This window comes from Metopolophium dirhodum, chromosome 5 (genome assembly GCF_019925205.1).
Source record: "Metopolophium dirhodum isolate CAU chromosome 5, ASM1992520v1, whole genome shotgun sequence".
NCBI lineage: Eukaryota > Metazoa > Arthropoda > Insecta > Hemiptera > Aphididae > Metopolophium > Metopolophium dirhodum.
Genome location: NC_083564.1, coordinates 15,142,770 through 15,158,576, shown reverse-complemented (window position 1 = coordinate 15,158,576; position 15,807 = coordinate 15,142,770). Strand labels below are relative to the sequence as shown.

General features: G+C 34.7%; 1 long non-coding RNA gene across 1 annotated transcript; it reads left to right on the top strand.

Moving 5' to 3' along the window:
* Positions 1-767: 767 nt before the first annotated feature.
* Positions 768-15,807, top strand: LOC132945017 (uncharacterized). The gene is made up of 4 exons (XR_009664504.1): positions 768-830; positions 1,344-1,400; positions 1,794-1,847; positions 15,360-15,807. It is a non-coding gene; the product is annotated as an uncharacterized LOC132945017 (long non-coding RNA).

Genomic DNA, 15,807 nt, shown 5'->3' with positions numbered 1-15,807 from the left:
AAACCTTTCTCTTGAATCACTCTATTAATTAAAAAATACCGCATCAAAATTCGTTGCGTAGTTTTAAAGATCTAAGCATACAGACAGGTAGCGGGGCTTTCTTTTATACTACCTATGTTAAGATTATCTTTGAATTTGTATTTGAATTCTAACATTCTTTTGAAGAAAACTATTATTGAAAACTATTATTAATATAGTGTCGAATTAGGTACCCGAATTAAAAGTATGAATTACGATAATAATTATTAACTATCATATTATGTTTGAATTTAGATAATCCAAGTAAGTTTATTTTGAAAAATGAATGGATAAAGAGTGGATAAATTAATGGAGTTTTTTAATTTTCTTTTCACATTACCTATTTGATTTATTGAGACTAATTATTATTTCAATGTAACAGTGAAAGAATACAGAATATAGATGGAAGTTAAGCTGAATGTTAATATCAGTCATTTCTATGCATTGTAAAATTTTCGAAATTTCACATCAAACGCTATTTGCATCTGTATTTGTTTAGTCCGTCAGTCATTTTCAAAAAATGAACCTGTTTTTAGTCATACCACTTCATTAGGCCATTTAAAAGCAGAAGCAACTACTGAAACGGTTTCTGAGCCGGGGTGGCGCAAGTGCGCATACAAAGATACTTATCTTCGTATCTAATGTAATTGAGAGTTCACACTTCACATCAATGAAAAAAAGAAAATAAGAATTTTTTTACGTTATTAAATAATTTTTATATCAGACAGTTACTTATTATTTTTTGTGTATTTTGTTTAAATTATTTTTAGTAAAAAAGATGAGCATAGATCGAGTGAAAAATTTAAAATTACGTATGCTATTTTATATTTATTATTTACATTATATTATAGATATTTTAGAGCATTTGATCTGTAATATATTATTATCGACCGTGTATCTCTACCCAATTTCTTACATAATATATTACATACATTATGTACGTCTATCACACAATATAACGTATAATATTCAACATAGCGAATGTACAAAGAATTCAAAATCTAATCAAATATCAATAACCCTTGGAAAAAGTTATTTTATTTTATTTATTTCTGTAATAATTTTTCCTTTTTATTTACATTTACATCTATTTGTGGCTTTTATATGCAATAAAGGATAATATTAAACAACCATTGAAAACTGTTTATTCATAATATCATCTAGGTTAAATTTTAAATTAATGTAATGTTTCGGAAAATTTTTACTACAGTATATCATGAATCACAGAGTAAAAACTAAAGTTGTCTAATAATATATTCCAAACTCAGAAATTTTAAATACCTTCATAATACTGACATATAAACTTTATATAATAATGTTTACAGCCAATTTATTAAGATTTGAAAGCTATAATTTTTACGTGTTGAGAATGAAAACTATGGGTAAGTTATTTGATTAATGAATATTTTAATTTGAGTTGTATATTTACTAATATTAAATTAATTATATGAAGTACATTTTTATAAATCTCAGTTTTTAATTTTAAATATAATTGTATTTTTATCATTATTTCAAGGACTATTTTTCAGTTTTCTAATTTATATATTGTAGGGAATAGCAAATTTTACTTGGAATATTATTTAGTATACTTTTTATTCATAATTATCTTATTAACGTGCAATTATTTATGGTTGAAATAAATTACAAATGGTAAAATGACCAATCGGCCGTCTTAAAAAAAATTGAGAACAACGTACAACATCGACGTTTGTCAAAGCGTTCGAATGCTTCAACACGGCTATATTGATTAATTATTTTATAATTTTTCTTTTTAGGCGTAATACCATTTCATTTAGATTTTTTCAAAAAGAAATTTGGAGTATTTTTGGGTGAGAAATGATTTAATTTTTTATTATATGTTTTAATTCATCAATAAATAACAGTTTTATTTAATCATTAATCAATAATTTACACATTTTTAAGACACCTGTGAATCAATTATTGCATAAATTCGTAAATATTATAAGTCTTTGAATATGCTTGGTTAAACTACATGTATTATGATATTCGTATCGTATTAACTTATACTCATTGAAGAGTATGAAGCATATTCTTATAGTTACTCAAACACAATATTTTACTTATGAGAAATAAAAATCAAACGAGATACGTTATATTTAGAAATCTAGAACATTTTGCAAATATAAATTAATAACACATTATACATTTAAGCCTAATTATCTGTCTTGAAAATTATATTTTTCAAAAGTATTCAAGTACAGAATACAGATAAAGATAATATAATATGTACTTATTTTGAAAAGTAATCAAAATATGTATTTAAATATTCAGTAAAAAAAAATATTTGAGTAGAAATACAAATTTAAGAAAGTATTTTTAGATTCTGTAAAATACTGACTTTTAAAAATATTTTTTTTGCACGATTTATTATGTTACTGATCCAGTTTTTCATGTTTAACGTTAATTGTATAGAGACTTTTAAACTATATAATTTGGTTTAACTATAATTTAAACTTTACTCATTGTTATCTTTAACTAAAGTCATCTGTTAAAAATGTTCAAAATATATTAATATAACATTTCAAATTTTTTTTAACATTATTAAAATTATAATAGAATTTATAAACTAAAAAGAATAAATATTTGATTTTATATACGGATTCATTGAGAATGTAAAATTTAAAACCACTTAAAGCTAATTTTTTTCATTATGTCTAATCCTATTATTACTGGTGTACATATATTGTCAACTATTATTATTTTATGATTTATTACTATCGTTCCTATTTTTATCAGAGTCACAGTTGTTCCTAGAATGTTCAGTTTAGAATTGGTCGCCGTTTCAAGGAAGAGTTCGCTTTCGAAAGTTAGGTTATTACATTTAATAGTATTTTTGTTTAAATGTAACGGACCAAACCCTAAGCAAAGGCAGGGAGGTTGACCTCGTTATGTTTTGACTAAATATAATATATAAGGATCAATAAAAAGAATGATAAAGAACAGTTCTAAGAAATACTGTAAAACAAGTATAATGATTACAACGCAAAATACGTAACACACAATATTAATAAATAAATCAAGGTAATCCATATAATTTTAAGTAATAAGCGACGCTCGGCGCTATGATAGCCTACTGACAGTATGACTTAATATACATAATAGTTCATAACAATATGCACAAAGGCAAACAATAAATAATAAATAACAATATAACATGAATAAACAGATTGACATATTCCCTACTCACATGACCCAAGGAATTGTGCGGCTGATCCTAGATTAGTTGTAGAATTGTAAATCCAAAATGTCCATCGACTGTTGGCATTCGGGGAGTTCTCCGGTGTGTGGATTGGTTGTACGTTGTACGGCGGGAATCACCACTATTCGTCAAGCCGTTGGCTATAGACTGTCACTGTGGTGTTTCACGTAAGGTTCGACACGGTTCCGGCGGAGATATATTATTATTTTATTTTATACTATTATATTGACGAGTAGGTACCTACGTAACGACGTCGTCGTCGACGTACCATATGACACTATTTGGGTCGTGGTGTTGAACAGCACACAATCACCAGTTTTACGGGAAGGTAGGTTACGTAATGCCGTTGAACTGGTTGTACTCTTTGTACCCAACATTACTCCCCCTTGGAAGGCCTAGGGTCCTTTCAATGTTGATGTCCGGCTGGACTTACTCAGGTCATGTGATTACATATTATACGATAATATTATTTTTTTTTTTACTAAACTTAAGAGGTTAATTATAATTTACATTTTTTTTTTTAAACAACCATTCCCCCTACCATCTTCCTAAAGCATGGTCGCTACATTTGGCCACTTTATTTGAGTATGGAAATGGAAGTACAGGGGTTTTACGGGAATATTATGGCGAGGCGTTGCCTTCCATCGGTAGCACTGCTAGCTTTACCACTGGACGTTTAATGCTACCGTCCTTTGTTCGAACAGTTGCTACACGAACGACACCGTCCTGTCCGGGATGTGTGCTTTCGATTCGACCAAGTTTCCAGAACATTGGGGGTTGATTTGGTGTTTGTATTAATACGAGGTCTCCGACCTTGACGTTAGGTTGGTGCTGAACCCATTTGGAACGGCCCTGTAACGTTGTTAAATATTCGGAAGCCCAGCGTTTCCAAAAGGATTGATATATCTGTCGAAGGAGCTCCCAACGGTTCAACCGGTTCTGAGCGATATGAGTTTGGTCTGGTTCAGGGATGGCAGTCAAAGGCTGGCCGATGAGGAAATCACCGGGTGACAGTGCTCGTAAGTCGTGTGGATCAGACGACATGGCAGTTAACGGGCGAGAATTCAATACAGCTTCAATTCTACTTGCTAAGGTTGTTAGTTCTTCGAATGTTAAGATTTGAGTACCAACGACTCTTTTCAAATGAAACTTGACGGACTTGACCGCGGCCTCCCACAACCCACCGAAATGGGGTGCGGCCGGGGGATTGAAGTGCCAGCGGCACGGAATGGCATCACTGACAGAATTTTGAGTTGCCGACGTCCTGAAAAGTTTTTGTAGTTCCCTGTCCGCTCCTATAAAGTTGGTTCCGCAATCCGAATAGATGTCGGACGGTACTCCTCGTCGAGACACGAACCGATGTAGGGAGGCGACAAATGCATTGGTAGATAAATCTGATACGACTTCTACGTGAATGGCCTTGATGGACATACAAACGAAGACCGCCAAATAACATTTTACCGAGGGTGCGTTTCTCCGGCGTCCATCCTTGATTAACAGAGGCCCTGCAAAGTCAATGCCGACGTGGGAAAATGGACGTGACTGCCGGACTCGTTGGGCGGGCAGATTCCCCATGAATGGTTGTGGAACTCGTGGGTTGTGACGCGCACACACTACACAATTGAACACTAATTGTCGAATGGCTGATCTTCCCGATATCACCCAATAGGTACGCGCTAATAGTGATGCGATTAGTTGTGGACCGGCGTGCAGATATGTAAGATGGTAATGCCGTATGACCAACGTTGTCAAATGTGACACCTTCGGTAACAGAATCGGGCATTTGGCAGCCACTGTGGAGCGAGCGTGTGCAAGTCGCCCTCCAACACGGATGATACCTATTTGATCGATGAATGGTGCCAGTTGTGCCATAGAACGTGGAGAAATTTTTGGATCTTCACCATTCAACTGTGACATCAAAGCCGCGAAACAAGTCTGTTGAGTGGCGATAATTATTGGAACCAAGGCGTGCTCTAATTCTGCGTGTTGTAATGGGCCAATCGGAGTGTTTAGAAGCCTTGTTCTCTTTATGAAACGTTGGACGTAAGCAGTGACGCGTTGCATTCGAGTCAGTGACGAAAAGCGAAGGTACCATGCCGGGTGTTGAAGTGACGTCACACTGCATGTCACGGCATCTATTGGTTTATAGTCTGGTAATCTTGATGGAGGTATCAGTTCACACGTTTCACTGGGCCAATCTGATTCAAGTAGATGAAGGAAGGGAGGCCCTTGCCAGTAGAGGGGATGATTGACAGTTTCCGATGGAAGGAGTCCCCGAGATACGCAATCGGCAGGATTCAGTGCAGACGGTATGTATCTCCAACGACATGACGGCATCAGCGCGTTTATTTTGGCTAGGCGATTTGTCACGAAAATCTTGAAGTGGAATTGCGTCGACGTCAACCAAGACAAAACTACCTGGGAGTCAGTCCAGGTATAAATTGCTGAAATAGGAATAGCACTTTCAAACGTGTCGCAAAGCCGCTGTATCGTCTGAGCTAACAGCAAGGCACCGCATAGCTCCAGGCGGGGTATCGTCAGAGATCGATCGAGGCTCCCCAGTTTAAGTGGTGCTACCTTCGATTTTGATGTGATAAAATATACCTTTACCTCTCCGTTGACATCGATCGTGCGAAGATACACCACTGCTGCGTATCCCCTCTCAGATGCATCACAGAACCCAAGTAACTGTGTCACAAGTCGAGTCGAAACCACTATGTGTCGAGGTAGCTTAATTTCACAAACAAGATGTAGCTCAGACGCGAATTTCCCCCAAGACGTCATCAACGACGGTGGTAGCGGATCGTCCCAATCTAAACCAGACTGCCAGATGGTTTGCATGAGCGACTTTGCCCAAAAAATGATTGGGGCTATCGCGCCCACCGGGTCGTACAATTTTGCTATCGTTGACAACACCACCCGTTTCGTCACGGTCAATGGCACTGGTGAAGTATGGTAGCTAAAAGTATCGGTTACGGGGTCCCAATGAAGTCCCAATATTTTGACGGACATGTCGTCCTTGGGATCAAACGACGGTTGAACTGCGTGGTCTCCTTGTGGGATATGACGTAGGACCTCACGACTGTTTGACGACCATTTCTTCAACTCGAAACCCGCCTGCATCAGAAGCTGGACGAGGTCCGCTTGACGTTGCAGCAGCGCAGACACCGTATCATCACCGGACACAATGTCGTCAACATATGTTTGGGTGGACAATATCTTCCGAGCTAATGGGAATTTGTGGCCGTCGTCGTGTTCCAATTGGTGGAGGACTCGAATAGCCTGGTATGGTGATGCGGATACTCCGTAAGTAACTGTTGTGAGTTCATAGTCTTGAAGCTCGTCTGAAGGGGAATTTCGCCATACAATATGCTGGTAAGTGCGATCATCAGAGTGTATTTGAATCTGACGGTACATTTTGCAGATGTCCGCTGTGAACATGTAACGTCTCAATCGACACCGGTGGAGTATTTGCGTGATATCACTTTGAAGTTTTGGACCAGTGTATAACAGGTCGTTGAGTGAGCATTTTGACGTGGATGCTGCGGATGCGTCGAACACCACGCGAAGTTTAATGTTTGTACCGTTGCGCTTTACCACTGCATGGTGTGGAATATAGTATTTACCTGGTTGCTCAGAAATTACCATATGGCCCAAAGCTTCATACTCTTTCATAAAGTCGCGATACAGAGCATACAGGTCTGGATCTCGCTGTAATTTGTGCTCCAAATTATAAAAACGAGAGGTCGCCATTTTGTACGAGTCTCCGAGGACAGATGGATTACTGTTAAACGGTAAGGCTAAAGAAAATCGTCCTTGGTCATCCCTGCTCGACGTCTGGGTGAAATGCTCTTCACATTTTTGGTCATCTGTAAAAGGCTCAACAGGTGGTGATGGCTCTTCTATCGACCAAAACTGATGCATTAAGTGATCGATTGACGGTTGAGTAGACAGTAGTAGTGACACGCATGGCGACGAATTCGTGATAGTCGTGTGGCCGATTATGACCCATCCGAGGCTAGTTTCAAACGCTGAAGGGAATCCGTGAGCATGTAGTACTCGCACACAGTCACCTAAAATATTGACGTAGACATCTGCGCCGAGTAGAAATTCAATTGGTGATGGATTGTCAAATTCAGGGTCCGCCAGCTCAACATGGTTGTATGTGTTTCGAATGTCTGGGCTTAACTTAGACACGGGCATCGGACCAGTTATTTTTGATAGAATTAATGGGTCACACGATATCTTCGGGTTGTCCGCGTGTCTTGGTCTGAACGTCAAGTGTGTAGATCCCTTTGTAGCTGGTACATGTGCTTGTGATAGTCCCATGACTGAGGTGTTACAAGATCGACGTCTTAGGCCCAGACGAGACGCGCACGCATGAGTGATGACGGAAATTTGAGACCCGGTATCGAGCAGCGCACGAACTGGAGTCCAATCACCGATATTGTTGCGGACATGGATTATGGCTGTTCCAAGAATAACATTTCCACTTGATTGGAATGTTCCGACAAATGGTTTTTCCAGTCCTGTTGAAGTTGACGTTCCCGAGGCTGTGTTAGCTGCAAGCGATGGTTCAGGAGCTTCAGGAGTAGACATTAGTGCCGATGTCTTTTTTGGACGTTGACTGAGGTGAAGTAGTGAATGGTGTTTTCCAGAGCACTCACGACATGTGTGCATGGACGAACATTCAGAGGTTTTATGCGTGGGACTGAGACAGTTCATACATAGCCGCTTACTTTTGGCGAAGTCAAACCGTTTTTGAACACTGTATTGAGAAAACTTCGGACATTGATGTAGAAAGTGATTGTCTTGACAGAGTTTACACAATTTCGTTCCCGTAGTGGAGGAGGCGAATAGCAGTGACTTCGAGTGCCCACCTTTGAATGGTGACGGTTTTGTGGGATGAGCGCTAATATTCTGAAGTACCTGACATCTGATTTGAATAAATTCTAACAATATGTTGAGTGTTGGTGTCTCGACGTGATGGCATTCGGACTCAAACAACCGTCGGGTGCATGGATCTAATGCTCTAGACGCGATGTAAAATAGTAAAAAACCTTCCAGATCTTGGACTTCAAGTGCCTTAATCGCCGCGATGTTTTCTTGAAAGGTGGCCAAAAAGGACTTCAAATTTGATAACGACTCTTTGGCTAATGGTGCAAAATGAAAAATTGCATCTAAGTGTGCTGTCATAAGTACTCGCTTATTGTCGTACATAGTGTGCAGATTGTCCCACACAATGTCATAATTGTATTCTGTTAACGATAACGAACGCACCACACTACCGGCAGTGCCCGTCGTGGACGCTAATAAATGATGGAACTTTTCGATTTTAGACACACCTTGATTGTTATGAACTAACGATGCAAATGTGTCCCGATATGTACGCCATTTTAAAAGGTCACCGTCAAAAATGGGTAATTTAATTTTCGGTAATGTAAGATGCTTAACGTCGCTTGCCGGTGTTTCCATGGCTGGGGGGCGCGGATCTAATTTTAACCTCGTATCTAACGCTATAATATAATAGTACTGTTCCATGAACGTTGTTTTTAACGATAAGTGAGAATCAGTAAATTCGTCCTCACGTGACATTAAAAGGAGATTGTCCAAAACACTGTTGTGCTCGACATTGAATTCTGTAACGAGTGTTTCTATATGTCGTTTACGCGCACAAAATATAGGAGCTACGTCGGGATTTGCTTCCACAGTAAGCGCAAGTTCATACAAAGTCTTCATTTGAGTCATAACATCACCCCGTTTTACTATACAACGCTTTAAAAAACGTTCTATACGCTCTATGTCCGCTTCACCCGGCATTGTGGTGTACTGATATTATTTAAATATTCGAAGCAAATAACAAACGAACAAAATTACGTGCTTACGTGTTTATTATAATAACACGGACTTGTATTATTATAACGTCGATGTACCCGTCCGTAGACCGTAATAGTAATAATATTATCACACTCAATTAGTACCCAGGTCGTTGACCGTGAAAGGTTGATTATTAATAACAGAATCTTACTTGATACGCATTACGTCAGACCACCAATTAATAATAATTGACAATAATATTATCGACCAGGTAATTACGATAGTCCGCGGGATCGTACCTGACGTTTAATGGTAATTGTTCTTATAATCTAATATAGGTAAAGGAAATAATATAACTATATTCCCTTTCTTTTTTTTCTTTTTTTGTTACGATCTATTCTCTAACCTTTTTTTTATAAATCCGGTTCGAAGGACCAAATGTAACGGACCAAACCCTAAGCAAAGGCAGGGAGGTTGACCTCGTTATGTTTTGACTAAATATAATATATAAGGATCAATAAAAAGAATGATAAAGAACAGTTCTAAGAAATACTGTAAAACAAGTATAATGATTACAACGCAAAATACGTAACACACAATATTAATAAATAAATCAAGGTAATCCATATAATTTTAAGTAATAAGCGACGCTCGGCGCTATGATAGCCTACTGACAGTATGACTTAATATACATAATAGTTCATAACAATATGCACAAAGGCAAACAATAAATAATAAATAACAATATAACATGAATAAACAGATTGACATATTCCCTACTCACATGACCCAAGGAATTGTGCGGCTGATCCTAGATTAGTTGTAGAATTGTAAATCCAAAATGTCCATCGACTGTTGGCATTCGGGGAGTTCTCCGGTGTGTGGATTGGTTGTACGTTGTACGGCGGGAATCACCACTATTCGTCAAGCCGTTGGCTATAGACTGTCACTGTGGTGTTTCACGTAAGGTTCGACACGGTTCCGGCGGAGATATATTATTATTTTATTTTATACTATTATATTGACGAGTAGGTACCTACGTAACGACGTCGTCGTCGACGTACCATATGACACTATTTGGGTCGTGGTGTTGAACAGCACACAATCACCAGTTTTACGGGAAGGTAGGTTACGTAATGCCGTTGAACTGGTTGTACTCTTTGTACCCAACAACTGTTACACTAGTTTTTTTTTCAAATCCATAATTTATATGCTCCGTTAGTCGTAAAAGTTGTTGAGTAGTGGAGTGGTGAGATTTAAATCCAAATTGGAAATGCGGGATAGCATTTATTGCATTTAAATAACTGGTAAGCCTTGAGTGAATAATTTTTTCAAATATTTTTGATACTGAGGACAGAAGGCTTATAGGTCTGTAATTTATGGGGTTTGAGTTATCTTTACCTGGTTTTTTGAACAATATTATTGTAGCCAATTTCCATTCAGCAGGAAAGTACCCGATTTTTATTAGGGAATTGAATAAGATGGATAAATATGTTATTGCTTTTCTGGGTAGATTTTTTAGAATAGTATTAGTGATTAAATCGTGTCCGGGTGTTTTTCTTTTTGGTAACTTTTTGATTATATCTAAGATTTCATTGGGGCTTGAGTATGGCAGCATATTTTGGGGATGAATATCGTGCTCGCTTAGTTTTTGTTGAACTACATAGTTTGTAGAGTTATCTAGTGAGCTGTTTAATGTAAAAGAATTTTTAAGAGTATGAGCAAACAATTCGCATTTATCGGCTTCTGTATTTAGATAAGCATCTCCCATTTTCAAGGGGGGGATTTCATTGGAATTCGGTTTTATTAATCTTTACATTTAATAGTATTTTTGTTTATAACTGTTACACTCGCGCATGTATCTAATAACAATGTAGTAGTTTGGTCATTTATTTTTCCTTGTATTTCTATTTTAATTTTTTCCTTATTATTATCATAATAAGTATAAATAGTATTATTTGTATTTGTATTTTTGACGATATTTAAAGGTATGTTGATGGTAATGTATTGTTGTTCCTGTGCAGACCCAGTTATCTGTGGAACTATTAGTTTTTAGTATTTATTTAGTATTACAGTTTCTTTTTATGTGTCCTGGAATTCCACAATGAAAACATATCGGTGGCCCTTGTTGATTTCCATAAGTATAATTAGTATGGGGTATTGTTCCCTGATTACTTTGTGTAGGGCGTTGTGTGTTGGATAATTGGTTATTATTTTAAATATTATAATTATAATTTTGTTAAAAGTTTGGTCTAGGAAATCGGGTGATTGTCATCTGGTTATTATTTATTTTGTGGGATAGTTGTAATTCAGATAAAAGTTTGGTCTTGGATTATTTTGATAATATTAATTTGGGTTATTAAATATAGGTGGTTGGTAGTGTTGATTTCTATTATAAAAGCTGAATCCATTGTTATAACTAGTTCACCCTTCGTTCTGATAACTATTGTTACTATAGGGTATGTTTTTTTGAGTTTGTCAAATTTTAATTTGACTTGAATGATTTTTTAATACTTCTATTTCTTTAGTCAATTTCTCTACTTCTCCCTTTACTTTATCCTCCAATCTCAAAAGATTTGTTAATTCTAGTTTCTCTAGAATTTTTTTAATGCTTGCGATCGATGTATTATCTGCTAACCTTATTAACTGAAAAGTTTCTTTGGGTACTCTTTTTAAAATGTGTTCACATAATTCTTCTTCGGTCATATTCTTGTTTATTTTATAACATATTCCTACTATTTTAATTATAAATTCTTTACATGCTTCTCCTAATGCTAGTTTCAGATTTTTCAATTTTGCCATTAGCAATTGTTTATTTCCTACTAATGTAAAGTCTGTTATTAATTGACTTTTGACTTCGTTCCATGTTATATTTTCGTTTTTTGATTTTAGTTATTCAACAAAATCTTCTGCTGAGTCTTTAAGATATAGTTGTGGAATAATTACTTTGTTTTTGTTTTCCCATTCGTTCAAGACAGCTATTAGCTCAAATTTTTTTATGAATTTATCTATATACTTGTTTTCTTTTCCTGAGAAAATATCGGGTTTATGGTTAAACGCCATTTTTATACTGTGTTTATTTTTTAACATTTTTTTGAACCTTTTTCAATATTATTATTAATTAATGTTGTTCTGTTCACCCGAAACAATTAAATTATCCTCTGTAAAAGTTAAGTCTGTTTCTTTTAAGTTATCCTCAACGTCTTTGTCGTTCCTAAAACTTTTTAATGCTGATTTTGCAAGATTCCTTAAATCACTAATTGTCAATGAAATTTCATTATGTATATTACAAAAATCTAAAAACCCATTATTTCCGGTTTATTTAATAAGTTATACTCTTATTCTTGATATTTAAAAAACACGTAAATATTCAGATAAAAAAAAATTAAATAACTTAATTTTTATTTTTACTATATATTTTCTCTGATAACATAACCCCTATAAGTAATTTACTCTTGTTCTTGAAACTTAAAATCTCGTAAATCTCGTAAAAAAATTCAAACAATTTTATTCTTATATGTAAATTATCCAACCAAGTTATTCCTTTATTTCCTTTACGGCTATACTTTTATATCTAACACTTAAAATCTCGTGAAATAATTTTAATTAAAATTAAAATTATTAGGTGCCTATACATACATTTTCAAGTCCCGTAACTCTTTCAATTCTTTTACTCATATTCTTAATATTTAATATATATCATGTATATCATAAATTGTAAATATAATAAAAAAAAACTTCAATTATTCTTAACTCAACTACACTCTAATTTTATTATTTTCCTACTATTCAATTAACTAAACTTAATAACTAGTAACAAATCGAAACCAATCGTAAATATCTGTTACTTCAACTAATTAAGAGCTTCGGCGCCTCCACCAATATGTAACGTGGTCGGGAATGACCGGTTCAATATAAGATATTCAAGGAAGAAATTAGTTCTTTTGAATTTATTTTTACCGTAACTCGGGAGCACGAATGGTATTAGGATCCTAATATTACAAATAAATAACGATTGATCTAAATTATTATTAATACAAACAAATTTAATATTACTTACAATATACGAACAAAGTTACCAAAAAAGTAGGATTGTACGGAGTTCAGGTGCGCGTGATGGAATAGCGGGGAACTGCCTTTCTCTTACATAGCGATATTGGCCGGAGCTCATAAAATATATAAGTGGCACGTAAACCGAAGGGGTTTAATATATATTATAGTCAGCGCATAATATGCCTATTGTGCATATTATGATGCTTATAAAATAAACGTAATGATGTAACATACGTTACACAACAATTCTCAAGGAAGATGAATCATGGGTGGGTTCTGACCATGGCATAGCTGAAATGTAAGCACGTCATCTGGAACTCGATTTCCAATTTCCAAACGAAAAATATCGTTCCTGAACTCTATATAGAGCAATGTCAACCATTGATCAAATACTCGAAAATATGGCGAAATAAATTAATATGAATTCAAAAAAAGTCATCTGGTATTATGATTTATGACTAAATAAACCAGAAAATACTGACAGAACTAGGTACCTACCTAAAAAGGCTATTTTTCATCCAACACACATAAACAATGCCATCGTTCAAAAAAAATGATTCCTTAACAATAGAAACGAGCGCAAGTAATCATGCTGCTTATACCAGGAAAATTCTTACAGACCGATATCGCTTCATCCGAGTTTATCACAATTATACAAAAAATACTTTTAAGTGATTAAAAATGTTGATAGACTATACACGAAGAAACAATTACTGTCTGGAAAAAGATATCAGCAGTGTTCGCGTAACTATTTCGTACATACTTTATTCAGATGGCATTCTAACCAACAACAATTCAATGATATCAATGTTATAGCAATAATGGTAACTGATGAAAAACAGCAGACTGTTAATAATGAACATCAACAGACACGTTTCCAACTCTACAAAACGTTAGAAAAACAAAATTAACAGTGATAAATCGGTGAACGTCAATTACACGTTCGTAAAAGTGTTTATGGTTCAATACTATATTTGAATCAACAGATCATCCCAATGAACGATTCTGAAAAATATCTAAGAATACACCTTTCATTACTCACCAAAACATCATGTTTGTCAGAAAAAACTGTAAATTAAGTAGAAAACGAGAAAACTTCATTGGGTGGTCGGAAGACACTCCGAACTAGATCTTACAAGCAAACGTCTATTATACGTAGCAATATTTAAACCAATATGAACCTATGGAGTATAACTGTGGGTGGAGTGGGCAATGGCTAGGGTGGCTGGTGGGCGATCCCCGCCATGGTGTGGCGAAACTTTTGGCTCCTTGAATAAATTTGGGCCCATAACTTATAAATATTTTATTATTAGCCCAATATTAGGCAAAATTGTCTGTTCTGGTGGGGTCAATTTTTGTTCCCAGGACTAGTCCGCCCATACAACTGTGGGGTTGTGTTGGTGAATCCAACATTGAGGCTATTCAACGCTGCCAAAAAATTTCTCTTTGTACTATTGTCTGACAACAGAACGACAATGGCTGAATCAACTCATGACTACTAATAAAATATTATACTAAGTCCACTGGGAGTGATTACCCGTACATGACGTATATATACAAAACAAGGTGTAACAAAAAAACTGACAAAAAAATAAACTGATGTTACTTAAACGTATGACAAAAATTTTTAAAATTATATGATAACTAAATAGTTTAAAGAATAAACACATTTTAACAAATTACCATAAATAATATTTTTTTAAAAGTTATTGCGTTCCAAATTAATTTAATCAAAAAAATATTGATATTTTAAAAAATTCTAAAAAATAAACTACTCGACTTAGATAAAATATGCTTTTACCATCCAAATCGTTCTTATAATCAAATTCACAAATTGGCTATTTTGAATTTATTCATAAAAAATTAAGTCAAGTTTAAAAATTTTTTTTCAGTATTAAAAAATAAAAAATATTGTGTAGGGCAAGTGGCTATAAATTGTATGTGACAAAAATTTTTTAAAATAATGATAAGAACAAAAGTTCTTCCAAAAATCAGTTCTTTCTGTTACACCCTGAATATCTACATAAAATATTTATTTAGGACAACCTTTGATTATATAACCTTCGTTATAATGATAAAGATTTCTTGTGTTAAAAAAAAAATATAGATATGTATTTGAATACTTTTATTCAGATATTTTTACTCAAGTACTTTACAAGACTCCCTATTAGTATAATAAAGTATAATAAACATTCTTATTTGATGTCGTTTGAATGGGATAGCATTGTGTAATCATTTGTTATCATTTCAGACTGGATACAAGTAACAATTTTTGAAGAATTGGGAGGAGATTTAAAAATAGATTGAACTCGAGAACTCACCAATGATGTACCTTTCAATAATGCACAACCAGTGGGCAGTGATATACCTACCATAAATGAATGAGATTAATGATATAGGCTCAGACATACTACGTTTAATTTACCCTGCAATTTTGCTTTATAAAAATATCACTATTCATATTTTGTTTTAATTATACTAACAGGGTCATATAGTTAATTTTAGTTTGTTTTGATGTACCGATAGGACCGTCCTATATAATATTAAAATTAATATTTAACTAAGTAAAATTATTATTCTTTGACCGCTGAAAATATGTTAACATTGTATTAGTTTTAACTATTGAACTGCTGAATTTTTTTTTATATATATCTTTTAACCTAAAATGTTTAGAATATAACAGTTTTATCGTCATAAAA